Here is a 12431-nt window from a genome sequence, read left to right as displayed (position 1 = left end):
GAGTCACCTAATGTTACCGCTGGATATATTTCGTAAACCACATCAAATACTGACGAATCGATTCCACAGACCGAACGTGAGGAGAGGGGCTAGTGTAATTGGTTAATACAAACCATAAAAAAATGCATGGAAGTATGTTTTTTAACACAAACCTACGTTTTTTAAAAATGGAACCCTGTTAGTTTTGTTAGCACATCTGAACATATAAACAAATATGTATTCAGTGCCGTTTGTTGCATTGTAAAATGTTAATTACATCCGGAGATATTGTAACCTAAAGTTGACGCTTGAGTACCACTCCTCCGCTGTTCGATCGTGTGTATCGGAGAGCACTGAATTACGTAGGGATCCAAAGGGAACGGTGATGGACCTTAGGTACAGAAGAGACTGGAACAGCACATTACGTCCACATGCTAACACCTTTTTATTGATCCTTTTCACTGACGCACATGTACATTACCATGAGGGGTGAGGTGCACGTACACACGTGGTTTCTGTTTTCAATTACGGAGTGGAATAGAGTGTGTCTCGACATGTCAGGCCAATAGATGTTAAATGTGGTGGCTATCATTTGCTGCACACAATTGCAATCTCTGGCATAATGAATGTCGTACACGCCGCAGTACATCTGGTGTAATGTCGCCGCAGGCTGCCACAATACGTTGTTTCATATCCTCTGGGGTTGTAGGCACATCACGGTACACATTCTCCTTTAACGTACCCCACAGAAAGAAGTCCAGAGGTGTAAGATCAGGAGAACGGGCTGGCCAATTTATGCATCCTCCACGTCCTATGAAACGCCCGTCAAACGTGTACCTCACCCCTCATGGTAATGTACATGTGCGTCAGTGAAAGAGACCAATAAAAAGGTGTTAGCATGTGGACGTAATGTGCTGTTCCAGTCTCTTCTGTACCTAAGGTCCATCACCGTTCCCTTTGGATCCCTACGTAATTCGGTGCTCTCCGGAGGAGTGGTACTCAAGCGTCAACTTTAGGTTACAATATCTCCGGATGTAATTAACATTTTACAATGCAACAAACGGCACTGATTACGTATTTGTTTATATGTTCAGATGTGCTAACAAAACTAACGGGGTTCCATTTAAAAAAACGTAGGTTTGTGTTAAAAAACATACTTCCGTGCATTTTTTAATGGTTTGTATTAACTAATTACACTAGCCCCTCTCCTCATGTTCAGTCTGTGAAATCGATTCGTCAGTATTTGATGTGGTTTACGAAATATATCCAGCGGTAATGTTAGGTGACTCACCCTGTATAGTTTGTTACACAGAACCACTTGGCTTTTACATTTGTGGGTGGCTGCATGTTGTTGATTGACACAACATAAACTTCTGTCAGTTCAAGTCCATTGGCCTAGAGTTTGAACCCTAAATATGTCAAGTACAGTTGTGTAAAAGAACACTTGTGCAGGTTGCATTTGAGTCCTTTCTCTGCCAGCCTCTGGAAGAAGAGCTCAATGACATGAAGGTGGAAAGTGGAAGTCACCACTTCAAACAGTTATCATCAAGCTGTGTGGCACAGTTTGCAATACCTTTTATCAATTGATCCTTAAAATGTTGGAATGTGGAACAGGCTGATAAGACTCTAAAAGAGCAATTGATTATAATTGTAGAGGCAATATTGCGTATTGAGAACTAGGTAAGCTTATGATGATGGATCTAAGGCAATTTGAAAATATGCCTATGCAAGATCAGTTTCACTGAAATAGGTGCCATGGCCTAATTTTTCAGTGTTCATATGGGGCCAGTAGGGGATAAGTTTCATCTTTTGTGTTTATCATTACCTTAAAACCACCACACAGACTAAAAGTGCTGCTTTTTCTATTCCAGTTGTAGATTTGGGCATGACTGTCACTGGAAGTCTTTAAGGCAGCACAAGGCCGTTCAGATTTATGGCATGCAGTGTTTCATGAACTGTAAATCCAAAAGCATGGAAAAAGTATCTCTAAAACATTGTCCACTTTGGGGTCAGCTACCACCAGAAAATATACTGGATGAGTGATTAAATGCATTCATTGGCAAATACATTATGAGGCTTCTTCTGGACACCAGTGCATCAGTGTTCTTGCTAAACCAACCTACTTGAATTTGGTGTCTCCACCTGTGCAGAGGGAGGAAGGAGGGGGAGTAGGAGACTAATGCTCACCATGTCCGTGGCATTTTTGATAAAGCCTCCCCCCCCCCCCCCCCTCCTCCTCTGATCATTCTAAATTCATCTCAGCCTTCATTTGCTGGGAACATACTTGATGAATGCAGGTTTCCCAAGCTAGGGGCTGCTAGATGCTGCCAGTCCTGTGTAGCCATAAGTTCTGGGCATGGTGGAACACTGTGTGTCATAGGGAATGGTGATTTCGACTTCCTGCCCACCACATCGTGAGGATGGTATAAACCTCTTAAAAAGCCTCAATGTGTGCTGCATGCAATGAGATGTGTATCTATTGGAGCAGAACAGTTGTCAGTGGGAAACCTAGTGCAGCTCAGTTGTATGAGGCTTACCCAGGCAAGCAGGGCTGTGTCTGGATGGACCCTATTTCCCTAGCTACTTGTGGGACCGAGGTGGAACCTTTGACCATTTCCAAATCACTTCCCATTAGAATGAGTGTACTGGTGGTGAGTATTAACACCCAACCCAAAAAGATGGCTCATGTATCAGTTCTAGTGACACAGGAATTATTCCAAATACTACAGTTTATAACAATTGAGCATAAGCTGCTGGAGAGAATATGTTTTTAATAGTTAAAAGAAAAGAGGGCAGTTCTTCCGAAAGTGTCCTATTTCTACATTCAAAAAGGTTTAGAGGCATTGTTGGCACATTAAAATGTATAAAGTGATTGAGGAATGGGATGCTGTTGGTTTAAACATCTAGTTCCTAACAAGCAACGAACTTACAGGCAGCTAAATGCCTGAGGGAATATGCTATTGTAACAGAGCTCCACAACACCTTGAACTATAACAAAAGTGTTGTATCATGCAGGGATATTATAGATGTCCCCAAAGAAGAACAGAAAGATGAGTGGGCTCAAGGAAGTGTGTTGACATGCAAAATGTGATGAAAGGGGTAGATGGTGAACTGGTGAAATCGGATGCCTTTATTCATACTTTCAGTAGCACAATGCTTCCAGAGCATAGTGAGGCAGGTTTAATTCATTCCTATGTGAGGCCTTTTATACTCATCCCAATGCACTGTCTTAAATGCCAGTGCTCTGCACACACCACTTGATATTACAATTAAAATTACTTTGTGATTAAGTGTTCGGAGGCTTTCCCAGCGTAAGTGTTGTTTCCAGGGCTCTCAGGTGTCCTGCTGGATGTGATCATTGAAGTCCCATGATATTTCGGCAAATAACCTTTCCGCCATCATCAGGTAGTTCTGATGGAATGGTCTGTCTACTCATTGTCGGTGTTATATATGTCCGTCAGTCGGGCTTCGACGCCCTGCACCAATTGTGGCCACTGACATTCGGATTGCGAACGCCGATGCTTCGATTGTGGCTGCTGACAATCCGTTTGCTGGTGCAAACCCAGATCTGCGCCGTCCCCGGCATTGCGACAGGTGGTGGAAGATGCTCCCACTCCCATGGAGTGTCCTCAGCGGTTATCATGGAAGGATTGTGTCTGCTTGAGACGTGACTCCTTGATGGAGCTAAGTAATGGTTTCCATGCCTTGCTGAGTTGAAAACCTGTGTCTCGGCTTATGAGATTGTCCGTTGCGTGAAATTCAATGGTCTCCTTAAAGATGCTGTCTCAGTAGAAGCTGGTAGGGGCCAGAATCTTGGTCTCTTCATATTTTGCGTTGTGTACAGTTTACAAGCAGTGTTCTGGCAATGCCGGTTTATTGGGCTGCCCTAGGCATGTGTGGCATTGGTGTTCTTTGCAGCAGTCTTCAACTTATCGTATTGCTTGACTGGTGTAGGATTTGCCGCAACCACATGAAATATTATATACGCCCGTGGACTAAATCCATCTTTCACTGTCCCCAGTAAGGTGCATATCTTGGATGGTGGCCAGAAGACCATGTCAGTTTTGTGTTGTTTTAGCAGTCTCCCAATTTTTGATGTCATGTTGCCTGCATACAATAGAAAGGCAAGGCCTGGTTCTTCATCTTTAGACTGTTCTGCATCTGGCTTTCTGCTGTGTTTCTGTCGTCTGAAGACTGTCCGTATCTGTTGCTCGCTGTACCCGTTCTTGTAGAACACATTTTACAGGTGTCTGAGGTTGTTTTTTTCAGATATCGAGTATACCCTGTGAACCAGTGTGTTGATCATCTTGTTGAGTTGTGCAGGATGGTGGCAACTCGAAGCACTTAAATATAAATCCGTATGTGTAGGCTTGCGGGTCATGCTATTACTCAGTGTGCCATTTGATCTCCGCTCTACAATTACATCAAGAAAGTGTTATTTCCCTTCCTTCTCGATTTCCATGGTGAACGGTATGTTGTCGTGGACAAAATTTAGATGTTCTAAAAAAGTCTGTAGATGATCAGGTCCATGGGGCCAGATGACAAACGTGTCATCCACCTATTGGAAAAAAAAAAAACGCTGGTTTCCGTTCGGCTGCTTGTAGTGCCTCCACTTCGAAACTCTCCATAAATAAGTTGACTACCACTGGTGAGAGAGGGCTCCCCATAGTCACACCATCAGTGTGCTCATAGTATTGGTCATTGAAGACGAAGTAGGTGGATGTAAGTACGTGCCTGGAAAGTTGTGTCAACTTGGGACCAAATTTCTCACTGATCAAATCTTCTGTTGGGACCTGTGTGAAAAGTGACATGACATCAAAGCTGACCATGATGTCTGTTTCTCCTAGGGACAGCTCCTTAAGACGATGAATGAAGTCCGTTGAGTTCCAAATATGGTCTTCACACTTTGCCACATATGGTCCGAGCAGGCCTGCCAGGTGTTGTGCAAGAGGGTTCGTGGGCACCCCTAAGTTGCTGACAGTGGGATGCATCCCTTCCTTATGTGTGTTAGGGAGGCCACATATTCTCAGAGCTACTGTGGTGCACTGTTGAAGTCTCTTGATATCCTTCTCCCTAATTGCGCCATTTTTCATTAGGGTAGCAGTGCTTAGTTGTATCCTGTTGGCCGGGTTCGTCTAGATCTTTCAGTATGCCAGGTTTTTAGGCAATTGAAGCATCTTCTGTTCATAGTCCTGTCTGTTCAGAACGACTGTGGTGTTTCCTTTGTCAGTAAACCGGGTTGTTAAGTAATTTAAGCATCTTCTGTTCATAGTCCTGTCTGTTAAGAACGACTGTGGTATTTCCTTTGTCAGCGGACAGGACGACGGTCTCTTTGTCTTCTCTGAGGGCCCGAATTTTGCACTGACACCAGCTCACCTCCCCTCCACTGAGATAATTTCTGCAGTGGAACAGGCGGTCCAGGTATTAACTGAGGACAAGGCTGAAGAAGTCAGGAGGGAAACTATGTCGGCTTCTCTCCAAGGCAAAATCGACTACCAGCAACGTCTCACTGGAAGAAAGAGTGGCACTTCAGGCCTGGCAAGCCTGCTCAGACCATATGTGGGAAAGTGCGAACACTATATTCGGAACTCAACAGACTTCAGTCGTCATCTTAAGCTGACCCTACGAGAAACAGACATCATGCTGAACTTTGATGTCATGTCACTTTTCACACAGGTCCTGCTAGAAGATTTGATCCACCTTATAAGCGAGAAATTTGGTCCTGAGATGACACAACTTTTCAGCCACGTACTTACATCCACCTACTCCATCTTCAACGGCCAATACTACAAGCACACTGACGATGTGGCTATGGGGAGCCCTCTCTCACCAGTAGTAGCCAACTTATTTATGGAGAGTTTTGAAGAGGAGGCACTACAAGCGACTGAATGGAAACCAGTGTGTTTTTTCTGATACATGGATGGCACGTTTGCCATCTGGCCCCATGGACCTGATCATCTACAGACGTTTTTAGAACATCTAAATTCCGTCCACGACAACATACGGTTCACTGTGGAAATTGAGAAGGAAGGTAAATTATCCTTTCTTGATGTACTTGTAGAGTGGAGATCAAATGGCATACTGGTTCATAGCGTGTACTGCAAGCCTACACATATGGACTTATATTTACATGCCTCGAGTTGCCACAATCCTGCACAACTCAATGGGAGGCTCAACACACTGGTTCACAGGGTATACTCGGTATCCGACAAACAAAATTGCACAAAGAACTCAAACACCTAAAATGTGTTCCGCAAGAACGAGCACAGCAATTGACATATACAGACAGCCCTCAGTCGACAGAAACACAGCAGAAACCCAGATGCAGAACAGTCTAGAGATGAGGAACTAGGCCTTGCCTTTCTACTGTATGCAGGCAACATGACATCAAAAATTGGGAGACTGCTAAAACAACACAAAATTGCCACGGTCTTCTGGCCACTGTCCAAGATACGCACCTTACTGGGGACAGTGAAAGATGGATTTGGCCTCTAGAAAGCAGGCATATATAATATTCCATGTGGTTGCGGCAAATCCTACATTGGTCAAACAATCCGAATAGTCAAAGACTGCTGCAAAGAACACCAACACCATACGCGCCCAACAAGTCGGCACTGGTAGAACACTGCTTGGAAACTGGACACAACATGAAATATGAAGAGACCAAGATTCTTACTCCTACCAGCTTCTACGGAGATAGCATCTTCAAGGAGGCCATTGAAATTTGTGTAACGGACAATCTCATAAACAAGACACAGGTTTCCAACTCAGCAAGCATGAAAACCATTATTTAGCTTCATCAAGGAGTCACACCTCAAGCAGACAGAAGATCCTTCCACAATGGCTGCCGGGGGCACTCCATGGGATTCTGCATCTTCCACCACCTGGTGCGATGCCGGGGACGTCGCCTGCAAACAGATTGTTGGCGGCCTCAATCGAAGTGTCAGCACTCGCAATTGGAATGTCAGCAGCCGCAATCAGACCATCGGTGCAGGGAATTGAAGCCCGACTGATGGACATAAATAACACCGACAATGAGAAGACAGACCATTCCATCAGAACCACCTGATGACGGGGGAAAGGTTATTGCCAAAATATCGTGGGACTTCAACAATAGTATCTGGCTGGACACCCGAGAGCCCTGGAAAAACTACTTTGTGATTGATACTACAGTGAGTCAGATGATAGGAACCAACCACCAGCCAATTGCAATACTTTCTCCAATGTTATATGCTCCTGTGTTGCCTGTTTTGTATGTATATGCAGGACCTTGTGAAGCATGGCTGGCTGCATGCTGGTAACACTGCACCTCACCACTGCAGTGCGTTAATCACAAAGTAATTTAAATCGAAGCATAGAGTATAATGAAGAAGCCACTTGTGGCAAGTTTTGTATGGCTTTTCCACAATAAGAGTCATTTGTTTGTCTCCTTGGAAATGTGTTAACCGCTCTGGGACCACTCTGTTTGGCATAGAGATTGTCACAGAAGGTGAAAACAACCAGGAGGTGAAAAGAGCAAAGCATATTTAAATTGGTGAGGAAAGATGATCTATAAAGCAATGCAACCTCTCACTTTCACTTCTTCTTTTGCTTCAACTCTCAAAAAGCCATTGCCGCTCTACAGATGGGAGGTTAGTAGTGCTAGCAGTGATACTTGTGTTTGTAACTGTAGTTGCAGTGGTGGTGTTACTATGAAGCCTATAGCACCCCCACCCCACCCCACCCCACCCCTCCCCTCCAGAACATCAGAAGAGGCCATGGTTATTAACATTGTAGAGCTTCCAAACCTCAGCAAGCAGACTCTAGTAAACAGGCCAGTGTCGGACACTGTAAATCTCGTTCTGTCTGACAATTCTAATGATTCTGCTTTAGAGACAGTGGGCCTAAGACTACAACTGTCATTGGATTCCTGCTCCGGTGGAGGGACAGGATGAAAGAAAAATGACTCCCATACTACAGTGGAATACCAATGGGTTAAGGAGGCATGAGGAGGAACTGAAACTCATAGCACAGTAATGTCCCCCATATTTTATACTTACTGATTTCCCTGTGTAACAAGGCTATAGCCTCCATTGCTAGGTTGAATTGACTGGGGAAAGGGCCATGAGCAGGGGAGCTGAGTTTTTTCAACAATACACACCACTCCTCTGGTCTATCCTTGGTTACAGGTCTGTAAGCAGTTGCAGTTGAAATTTATGTGGATCAAAGAATCACTATATGCTCTCTTTTTTTTGCCACCAAAAGAGGTTATAATTTCTTAGGCTCTCGCAGATCTTATAGAACAACTCATTCAAACATTCCTCCTCCTGGAGACTTCAGTGCCCATATGGTGCTCAAACTGCATTTGCCCCAGGAGTCAAGTTTTAGAGAGCCTTAAGATGTCTCATGAGCTGTTCATCCTCAAAATGGGCAACCCTCTTCATTTCATCACTACTACAGGGTCATCCTCAGCCATAGACCTCTGCTCTCTAGCCCTTGCAGATTCTGCTCAGTGAAGTTACTGATGACCTTCATTCCAGTAACCACTTCCCACCCTGGATCCACATATCAGTTGGAGCAATCCTAGACAGGATGCTACCAAGATGGATGATCAGCAGAGCAAATTGGCCCCTGTTTTAACACCAAGCCAGCATTCAGGAATGGGTTGATCACATCGCACAGATGATTCATCATGCTGCTGACCTATCCATCCCAAAGTCGCTTCTTAGTGGTGGACCGATGGGTACCACTCAGCAGTCTGGCGCATGCATGTGGCTCTAGAGCAGTTTATGTGCCACTCAACAGCACAAAACCTCACAGCCTTTCAGGCAGTGAGAGCCAGAGCATGACACACAATCGAGAAGAACAAGAAAAGATTATAGCTACCACTCTGGACTCTTATTAGCCACTTCATTTGTTTTACAGAAATATGGGAAGTCATCACGAGGATTTCTGATAAATGCAATCACTTTCCTGTAGTAGCAGTGCTGAAGCAGTGGTGTCTCCAGACAACTTTGGAGCCACGCTTCCAGATAATGGCAGAGCATTTTGCAGTGTGTACTGCCACTGCCAAACAGGATCTGATATTCTGCCACTACTGTGTGACCAAGGAGAGGCGTGAGTTGGACGCAGGATCAATTCTGAGTCCCCTTCTTCCATACAGGAATGGATTTGGCACTGTCTGAGGCTCCAATACAGCATGCTGCAAAATTTCCAAAGAGTGTCAAAGGAAGTCCTTATTATTTGATATGGTAGGCAGGACAATTTCCCAACTTGTGCAGAGAGGCAACTTTTATCCCTCTTCTCAAACCATGAAAGGACTGAAAGTGTCTAGTATTACAGGAGTGTCACCTTAAGAAGATGTGTAGGAAAGATCTTAGTACGAATGATCAACTGTCATTTTGTCTGGATATTAGAAGCTGCTTAGCTGCTCTCATCATGGTTTCAGGAGGTCGACAACCTGATCCAGCTAGAGGCGGCTGTCCATCATATTTTCCTATGTAGACAATATTGCACAAGGATATTTTTTGAGGTCATTAAGGCATAAAACACTACTTGTAGGTACTATATTCTAGGACAGCTCCACCAATGTGGTTTTCATGGCCATCTACATCTATTAATTTGGTCCTCATTGTCAAACTGCTTTTTTATGTACCAAGTTTCTATCCCTCATTTTTGACTCAAAACTGATTGACTCAACTATGGGTGCAGTGTACACATCAACGAGATGTTCTTACCTGAAAATCATTCACGCTATCTACTGTGAGGGTATCAGGCTGGCCACTGGTGTTCACCGGACCAGCCTCGTACCCAGTCTTTGTGCTGAGCCTGGGTAACTGGGGGTGACTTGATCTGGGACAACTACAGACTAATTCTAGCATTTATAACTGTCCCATCTACAAAAAATTAATACAATGGTTCGATTTTAATGAGTGACATTCCTCCATCAGAACTACCAGACATGTAAATGCGCATTAGTAGATGTTGGGAAACAGCACTGTAGAATGAAAGTTTTAGTGTTGGCTGTTGCATAAACTAAAAGATAATCACAATACACATCTGGATTATTTGATGAGAATCATGGCTCACCTCACAAACTAATATATTTTGGGGTATGATTCCTGATTCTGGAAGAGCTCTGGCTTAAAAGGTTTTAGAGAAGATATTAATTTGTAGATTGTAAATAAGTGTGGTATATTTCAAAGTTCATTGTAACCAACAATTATATTGAGTCCTGTTACAGAGAGTCACTTTCTAATAAATACCAATTTCAGAATATATAACATCATAGAATTTATAAAAATTGTCATTCTCCTTCATTTCAATATTCACAGTTACCAGTTCACAAAATAAAACTTTTCCCTTCTGCTTGAAAATTAGTCCAACATCTGATTTTTTGTAACTGTCCTCTCCTCATTGCTCACTCGTAAGTATTACCTCTAAAACTAGCTCTTTGATGCTGTATGCCAGTGATATGTTTTCCCTGGAAGCATGAGTTAACATTTATCAAGAAAATATTTAGGACAGATTTCAGGTAATTATTCCCACACAATACATCAGTCCCAGAGGCTCCGTTTGTAATTTCTGAAAAAACACAGCTGAAGAATAGATTGTATCATAGATACTGTTAATCAAAATATGTATCATAATCAACTATTGAACAGAAGTCCCTGAAGTATAGATTAATTATAGGTTGGAACTGACCACCACACACACTACTACAGAAGCCCAGTGTAATTTTAGATTTGCTGCAATACAGGACCCCTACCTTTGTTTCTAATAAAACAATGGAAAATCTAATAACGACAGCAATATGAAAAAGATAGATTGCTACTCACTATATAGCAGAGATGCTGAGTTGTAGATAGGCACAACAAAAAGACTGTTAAACAATAAGCTTTCTGCCAAAGTCTCTGGTTGCTGACCACAGTCTCTGGCTGCTGAAACTGTAACGACCTTTCTGCCTCCCACAACTCCATTAATTAAGAAACAGATCATCCATTGACTGATTTCAGGAAGTGGGTAATGTCGGGTATGATGAAAAACAGAACATGAACAGTATGATTTATTGTCGGAAGCATGACTCATAGTAAACACACTTGAATATGCACAATCAATTCAGAGTTCATGTGCACTATACAACATGAATCTTTTTTCACAAACTCTCAAATGAACAAACATGATATGAACAATCATATTACAAATGAACTAGCAACTTCAATGGAATAGTGCCTGCCTACACATATTCTCTACCTGACTGCTCGGCTTGACCCACTCCATTTGACTCTGCCTGCTGACTGCAGCCTGCTAGCAATTGCTTGTGCACAGCAACAACAGTCAGACTTTATTCAAAACATTGTCAGAGGCAGCAGTTACTTTACCAGAGGTAGCTGCAGCATAGTCACTGTGATAAAGCAGTTTGATAAATTTGCTCTAAAATGTTATAAATAATAGTAAATATGGCAACATGTGATGATATGGGTTCCTCTGATCTTGTACTGCTGATGTTAGTCAATAAATTTAAATTTCTAAATGAGGTAATATACAGGAATGGCTGTGATGGGAACTTAGCACAACAAATATGGAAGTATCTGCTAGTAATCTTTTGGGTATAAGGTTGTGGTCCACAAAACCCTTCTGTTCCTAACACTTTGTCCAGAACTGTGCTGGACATCTTCAGAGACATTGCTCCTCCGTTGAGTCTTGCCGACTGAGCAATTGCACTCAACTTCGTAGGTTGCACATGATGGTATAACATGCTTAATAAGTTGTACAGTTTCCATTTGAAGAGTCCATTGGTCTTTATCATTGTGATTCACATGTTGATGGCAAATTATGCTTGGGACCTGAAGGTAATGCTTTTCGGTGGCTTCAGTTATCATTAGTTAAGTAATTTTTGAATATGTCAGTTGCAAAAAAGTCTCTCTGGTGCAATTTGCTGCAGAAATCAGCCAAGTTTTGTAGATTACCATGATATTACATTCCTTAAAGATTTTTCTAGGCAGTTAGTAACATCCGTATTGAAAGGCAGGATACTTTCAGTTTCACATGTGCTTGTTCATCATTATGATTTCTGCACAGTAGTCTTAATGCTCTTTTTACCTCAGCAGATGAATAACCATTCTTGAGCAGAGCAGTGGGGTGTGATGTTTTAATTCTGTACCATGCAGTTCTGGTTTGCAGATGTTGCTTGCCTTATATATCATTGTTTTTATGGTGACTCCCTTTTGTTGTGAATGGTGGTTTGAATTTTGGTATAGGTAACAGTCTATGCGTGTACATTTTCAGTAAATCATGTGGCCTAAGCTACCATCTTCTTTCTGGAAAACTAACACGTTGAGAAAATTTAATTTTCCACGTACCCCCTCCTCCTCCTCCTCCTCTATGGTAACCTGAAACATCAGGTTGTGATGAAGCAAGCTGGGATACTTTTACTTCCCATCTTGTTTTGTCATCTGCCTTCTTAAAATTCA

This window comes from Schistocerca americana, chromosome 3, assembly GCF_021461395.2.
Source record: "Schistocerca americana isolate TAMUIC-IGC-003095 chromosome 3, iqSchAmer2.1, whole genome shotgun sequence".
NCBI lineage: Eukaryota > Metazoa > Arthropoda > Insecta > Orthoptera > Acrididae > Schistocerca > Schistocerca americana.
The sequence above is the reverse complement of the archived record's forward strand: the minus strand, read 5'-3'. Positions refer to the sequence as shown.